This window comes from Meleagris gallopavo, chromosome 3, assembly GCF_000146605.3.
Source record: "Meleagris gallopavo isolate NT-WF06-2002-E0010 breed Aviagen turkey brand Nicholas breeding stock chromosome 3, Turkey_5.1, whole genome shotgun sequence".
Taxonomy (NCBI): Eukaryota; Metazoa; Chordata; class Aves; order Galliformes; family Phasianidae; genus Meleagris; species Meleagris gallopavo.
Window position 1 is genome coordinate 47,752,155 of NC_015013.2, and position 7,392 is coordinate 47,759,546.

Sequence of the window (7,392 nt, forward strand, 5' to 3'; positions counted from 1 at the left end):
AATTCAAGTGCCTAGATGAGAGGAGAGAGGGAATGGGGGGACACAGAAGGTTTTGTCGGAGATTGTTTGTTGCAGCTTGGGTAGAGACACAGCCCAAAGGGAAAGGGTTGGAGAATTTCTACAGACACACACAGAAATGTTTGAAACAATTACACCAAGAATATTTATTGCTACATAATTTTTGGCTGCTTCTCCACCACAGTCACAGGACGCACGACAGTATTTTGAGGTCTCATCCACATTAGAAGGATAAGAGGGAGTTTGTAATCCAACAGCAGCTTCTGGATGGTCTGCTGAGATAGGGTACTTGTATGGCACGAGCAAACTGGGAGATGTTAGCTCCTCGCTGTGTGAGAAAATCGTGTCAGTTAAAGAAAGCAATGATTCGTCTCAAGTTTAAACAATACTGAGCTTTACTTTCAAAGCAAAATAAGGACACTGCCACGAAGAAGGCACGTTGAGTAGCCCATCTGTAAACCAACATGCCTTTTTCTGGTAGACAAGCCTATAAATCACTCACTGGTATCTCAAATGGCAAGTTATCATGCACATTTAAGCAGTAACAATGGGCTTTTAGGAAAAATAAATCAATGAGTGGAATTAATGATGGCTTTCATTGTCAAAACAAATGTTTTAAGTGAGCCACAGAGGGGGAGGCAAATTATTCTCATGAACCTCCGAGGTTTGGGGATGATGCCAGTGAACTGCAAGCTGAGTGCTGGTGCTCGTAGCAGTGTTTCAAAGTGGGGCTGCCGACTTTGCCAGGCCTGCTCCAGGGCAGCATCGCAGGCCCGGCCCGCATCATCAGTGCAGCCCTGTCCCCTCCTATGTCCCCTGCTGGAGGTGCCTCATGCATCCTGGTGGCATAGGGAGCAGGAGAAGGCAGGGAAGCAGCCGTCCTTTTAAATGTGGGCTGAGACATTTTACCCAAGGGTCTGCAAACATTTAGACACAAAACTGCTGCCGCTGACTGCCAGCCCATTGTCTGCCAGTGACAGTTTTCTCTGAAAGTTACTTACCAGGGGGCGAATGTTGATTAAGCAAATGAACACAAAGTGGCCAAAGCCACTGGCTGTGAATTGTGCTGCTGTTAGTGTAAACAGCTTGGAGAGAATTGCCTTTATTCAGGGAAATGAGGAGGAATATTCATAGAGGGCAAAACTTGCTGGCAGTGACCAGCACAGGGAGATGGATAGACCATTCTGCCTTGACAGAGATACTGCGCTGGCCATATTTGTTGCACAGGGTCTTCCCTCCTCTGAGTGTGATTTAACTCAAGGCCTCTCCATCCCTCTGTCTTCATCCTTCTGCAGTGCTAAGCCTATACTCTTGCCTCTGGGCTGGAGGTAGGAGCGACAGCCACAGCATATGGCCCGTCCTTGGAGACTATGCCCCATCCTCGGAGGCATTCAAGGTCAGGCTGGATCAGGCTCTGAGAACCTGATCTATCTGTACGTATCCCTGCTCATTGCACAGGAGTTGGACTGGATGACCTTTAGGGTTCCCTTCCAATTCAAACAATTCTGTGATTCTATCAGTTCCAGTAGGCTCCGAGCTGTCATGGTCAAACCATCCTTGGCCAGGGGATTCTCTCAGCCTCAGCTCATAAATTCCCAGCATGTTCATCTGAGCCATGTCTCACTGGTTGGAGGAGCTCACTGTACTCAGATGGGGTCAGAAGAACCTAGCAATCTGCACTCACATGCTAACACCTGAATAAATGCCTTCAAGGTGGGGATCAAAGGGTCTCCGCTCTATGTGCACACTGAAACCGCCTATGATGTAGAAAAGAAGAACTGCCCATGCTACGATTTGGCTGCTGCCATGCAGGGGCAATGGTCACACAGGTAAAAAGTTTTTCCATGGCCTGACTCACAGAGCTTTTAGAGCTAGAGACTTTGTATGAGGCCTTTATCAGCCTCTGGCACCTAGCTCCTGCCCATGTGAAGCAGCATCCTTGGGTGGAGGAATCTGTCTCCAGAGGGATGGTTCAGGGGCGGTGGCAGTGCCTAGGTGAAATTTGGCTTACAAAGAGGAAGGAGGAGAGGCATGAAATACCTGAGCATTAGGTATTTCCCTACTCCCTGAGGAGTAGGGAAACCATGACACAAATAGAAGAAGTGTACATTGCCTCAAATCACACCAGGGTAAAGCTGTCCTTCGGGTAGACAAGAGCATCTTCAGGAAGGACTCTAAAGCTGGGAGGCATCAGATCAGCTTGAATCTGTTTGCTCACTGAGCTGGTGCTGCAGCAAAAATGGTTTGCCAGAGATATACAGAGTAAAATCAATGCAGGAATGTCAAAACATTGCCTTAAACATTGACTGATCAAGTAAAAGGGACTATAAAATCTCCTTAGAGTTGGTGCCTGCTTTAGTGTGCAACTCAGGGCCCTGGAAAGCCCTCCAATAGCAGAAGCCTGGGATTAATTACTCCTCATCCCAGCACCGCTGTCTCCGTGACTTCTCCCTGTCTGTCTATCTAACAGTGCTACGGCTCCTCAGGCCAGGGGCTGCTTCTCATCGGAATTTTGCATGTTCTCAGGCTCACAAAGCCATCCTGGTTGTTCCACAATCCGAGCAGCAGCAAACCAAACCTTTGGGCACACTGATGTTGACAAGTAACGTCACTGCCCATGTTGACAGAGTGGAGACATTGATGTGTCTTTCCCAGTTGTATTTTATTGTTTGGCTTTGGAAAAGAGCAGAAGCACATAACTACAAGGACGGGAGATTCTCCCATGTCCCCACTGCATATTTCAGTCAACCAAAATTAACCTCTTCTCGGGAGGCAGAGATGCAGTGTGCAGTGAGTTATGGTGAGTGTGGTGAATGTGGCAAGGAGAGAGCACAGCAAAAAGAAACACAATTCACAAACAGTAGAAACACAAGAAGATTCTGCAGATAACCCAGTGAAAAACATAGAGCAGGTGTAAAGAGTTACCTGGGCTGAAAAAAGGACTCTTTGCCATAGCCTTTGTGGCACTTGACAGATGGGAAGAAGCATTCGATAGATACCTTGTGCTGCAAAGCTCTTGTTATCCTTTTAATTTTGCTGAAAGAGTGCTGAGGCTGGAAATAGCGTAGAGAGCATGGAGTAAAGGTAAAGATCCATACTCATGCCCTGAAAGAGATGGACCATCTATGGTCAGAGCACCTGTGGTATGCTGTCTCGCAAAGGCTGTGCTGTTAGACCATCTCATTACAAAACCAAACCCCAAAATCTGGTGTTCCACATGTTTCACCTCTGTCCCTACTGGCCAAAGGGTTCCCAGATGTGTTCTGCAGTAAGGAGAGAGGTGGTTAGAAGGTGGTCCAGGATGTTGTTGTAACACGCCAAGAATTAGGCAAATCATCTAAAATCATTGTTTGTACTTTAGGGAACTGCAAACGCAAGGTTTGGGGTCTGAAAGGTTCTGCAGGTCTTTTCAAGCCACATGTGGATGTAACATTGGCAAGAAATGGTGGCTTAGAACCTGAAATACCACTCCTTACATCTGGTTGTACTCCTTTCCTTCCTTTCCAGCCCTGGCTCTGAAACTGCGAGTGGAGGGCTGGAGTGACTCTCACCCTGGTGCCAGCAGCAGTGGGAACTCCCACCCGGCACTAACTGGTTAAGAATAGTCTACATTTTCCCTAGCTGCCGTGTTCCAGGGAACTTGAATTAACAATTCACCGAGCATGTTAGTTTTGAATGACTGCATTGAAATCAGCACAAACTCAAACAAGCCCTATAAAAAGCCAAAGCTTTATCGTGTGCTCAGTGGTGGCAGAAAGAAGGCCGGTGGGAAGGAAACAATACCCGCCTGAGAGGGGCGAGCGGTTATCTGCTGGCCATCAGCACAGGACGGCCGTGTTATTTTTCCGTCAGCTCACCATGTGAGCGGGCTACGGTGTACAGTACCAGGCTGTGCAAAAGCCCACGGCCGGGTCCTTCTGTTTGTAGGGCTTGCTGACATAAGGTGGAGTTCAGGTTATTGTGGTGTGGGACGTTTCCTGTCCCAGCCACTGATAAGCACAAATCCCAGCAGCCTCGTGGGCTCTCTTTGTCCGGGGCTGGAGCTACGTAAAGCCTCTATACGGCCAGCCTGGGGTGAGAGGGCTCTCATCCCATAGCCCACAGATGCTTCTCCATGTACCTATCATCCCGTGAACTTTTTACCTCTGGAGGAGAGGAGGATGAGTCTGAGCTGAGGAGGGCTGCCAGTGAGTGTGCATTCCTTCACACAAGGAGTAAAAGGATTAAACCCAACTGCTAACTGCGAGCCTGGTGCATACCGGCTGAGGTGCAAATGAAGGTCCTGCAATGAAAACAGCTTTAAGCTCACTTTGTGTCATCCAGCTTGATGTCAGCACGATGTCTCTAAGCCACTCCTGCCCTTGTCCTGTATATTGTATTAGCATGGAAATTGCTGCTGACACGGAAAAATTACCTGTTAGCCTGGAAAAGGCAGAGCACACTGAAAGGAGCAGCTTTGTCAGTGCTTTGAGTGTCAGTGACATGCCAGCAGCAAGCATGGGACCCAGCAGCCCTGTACCAACCCTTGCCTTGTTGTGTCCCACCAGCAAAGCAGGGGAACCACTGCCCCATTCGGGCGGGCTCCAGTTCCTCATCCCAGCACCAGGTACATTATCCCAGCACCAGCTTAGAGCAAGCCAAGGGACAGACTGGGAATCCCTCGTTTTCAGGGCTGATATTTGTCAGGAAGTGTTACAGAGTGACTGTATTTTGCTCAGTAGGATTAACCCTCCTATCTCCCCTTTAACTGGAACTATAGCTTGAATGTCTTACTGGCTAGACCTCAGGATGCATGAGATAAATCTGTTCTTGCCTCTGCCTGGGCCTTCTTGGCTCTTTTTACTGCCAATGCTTATAAGGTACAGGATGTTGCATTTCTCTCACAGTAACACGTAAAGGCATGCTATCCAGGTAGGCATCACAGCAGACTTTCTCTTTATCCAGAATTCACTTTACTGCATTCACACCAGATTGGAAAAAACAGCAGTGTCATCATCAGCTACACACTTCTGTTTGCTGCAATCATATATCCTGTTTCACTTGGAAGGAAACTTGGAAGGAGAGCACCAGCCCTGCTGCCCCTGTGACTTACAAGACAGGAAGGTTCCTCCTCTTTCAAGCAGGCTCAGTTGGAAAAATAACCTGAATAATTATTTCTGCTCACCCTTAACTGTAGCCTCAATGCCTCACACACAAATTATCCAGCCAGTGGAATCAGCCCAGATCCAATTAATGCGAATGTTAACTTATCAGGTGTTTCACCTCTCCTAAATGTTCATCTTGATCAATTTGAGGCTGGCTGGTGGATGTGGTTTGTGCTGTTTGTTGCCTAAAAAGTCTAATAAAATTAAGTGCTGCGATGATGACTGTAGTCAGAGCTACATCTGCTTCCTCTGAAAAATCGTAAGCATGGAATATACCAGACTGGGAGGGACAGAAAAAATAAACAAATTCAATTTAAAAAAAAAAAAGACCTTCAGCATCTACAGAGCATTCGTGGTACATCCCAGCACCACCTCACATCCTTGTCACGATGTGGGGACGCTATGGGTCTGATGGGGAATGAGCAGGGTGATGTGGGACAGTAATGGATCTCTGGCCAAGGAGGCTGATCCAGCAGGTCCTTGTGCCTGTAGACTCTTCCTGCACCTTAACCCTCCCTTCCGCCACTGGAGAGAAATGTTTGGAAAGATTTTCAGAGTGACCTTCCTCCTCTTCCTCGTTAAATTTAGCTCAATCTTGTAAAGCTCCATCAGGAACAGCAATTAGAGGGCTGAGTGTTTTGGTTTGCAGTTATCTGCAAGGTCAGTGGGAAGTACAGTTTGTGTTGGGAAGGTTCCTTGGTTCTCCTGCAGTTTAAACACAGAGGCAGTATGTTAAAAATAAAAACAAAATATGCTTGCCTGTCTTGACTGCCACAAACTTAAATCCCTTTCTAAACCCCAAAATTTGTGCCTTTCCTTCGCAATGCTGATAAAACATAACCAGCTATGTTTAATGGAGTTAGCTTTGATGAAAGTCGGGAAAGTCAGTGAACGACCTGCCATTGTTCAGGGCTCCCAAAAGCCTCAGACTCCTCCACCCAAAAAAGGATCTCCAAGATGATGGCATACTTCTTGGCTGTGGATGAGGATTTTCACTGCTCATCACTCTGGGGACATGCAGAACTGCAGTCCACCGCCACTGCCTCGACTTGTGAGGGCAACCCACATCCCATCCCACTCTTCTGTCTCTTTTGCCTGTCTTTGTTCATGTAATTTCCATTGTAGCTAGAACTCTCTTTTCTTTAATGGCTAAAATGTGTCTTATGGTATTTTTAGCCAAAAGCTTGGCAGCTTGGCAGCCCCTGGGCATTTTGCCACCTCCAGCAAAAAATGTGCATCGTCCCGATAAGGATTTCAATGCTGTGCTTGGGGGGCCTGTGTGGTCTGCTGGCTGCCTGCTTCAGAGGCTCAGGGCTATTCCTGGTAAATCCCATCACACCCAGCCCTGGCTTATTGCCCCTTGGGTAGAAAGGTGTAGCAGGAGGCCTTCCTGGGTGAGTTGTGTGAGCAAAGCAGGAGACAGCTGTCATATGGCTAAAATTGTTGTGTTATTTTTTTGGCCGGGGCAAAGTAAACGCGGCAGCTGACCCCCAAAATCTGCCTTGACATGGGCAGTGACAGCTTGCAATGGGTGGAGTGCAGCACACATGAGACAGGACATTTTGGAGATCATAAAAACTTATGCACCAAATATGCTTATCTGGCCTCATGATCAGCACAGTCACCTTCATAGTCGAGGAAAGGAGAGAATCTCCCTCAGGGCATATTTTCAGGGGTAACACAGATACTCTAAATGGTCTTCAAATAGGCCTATCTTCCCTATCGGCGCTCTAGGATAGGGAGCCGCCAGGCTGGCAGCTGTGCTGGCCTCTCCCAATCCACAATGCCCTGACCAGGGCCCGTAAGGATGGGCCAGGCATCATCCCTGTCCCTGGACAAACAGCTCTGTCACTGCTCTGTTCAGAGTGGAATAATTCAAAGGTAGCAGTGCCTGAGGGCTGGTGGCATGCTGGATCTGTGTGTGTGTATGCACTGAACAGGACAGAAGGACAATTTCTTCTGTTCTATTAACAAAGATGCTCTTTTTTCCTTCCAACATGAGGTTTGCTTTTTTGTTTTCGCTAACAGTGTGATTCAGAGTCTCAGAATTGTTGCTTAACCAGCCTTTTCCACCTGCTATGTTCAGCTGATTATTCTTGCCTAATTGTAAATCCTTGCGCTGTTGCCCACTGAGTTTCATCAAATTACTTCTCTAATCTCTAACTTGTCAACCTGCCTTCTTCTTTTTCCCCTTCTTCCCTTCCCTTCCCTTCCCTTCCCTTCCCTTCCC

The 7,392-nt window shown here is 47.6% G+C and overlaps 1 long non-coding RNA gene across 1 annotated transcript in view; it reads right to left on the minus strand.

The window, feature by feature from the left end:
- Positions 1 to 222: 222 nt before the first annotated feature.
- Positions 223 to 7,392, minus strand: part of LOC104910287 — a 9,070-nt gene continuing 1,900 nt past the window's right edge. The window contains exon 2 of the long non-coding RNA XR_792932.2: positions 223 to 346. This is a non-coding gene — a long non-coding RNA (uncharacterized LOC104910287). The remainder of the gene's footprint in view (positions 347 to 7,392) is intronic.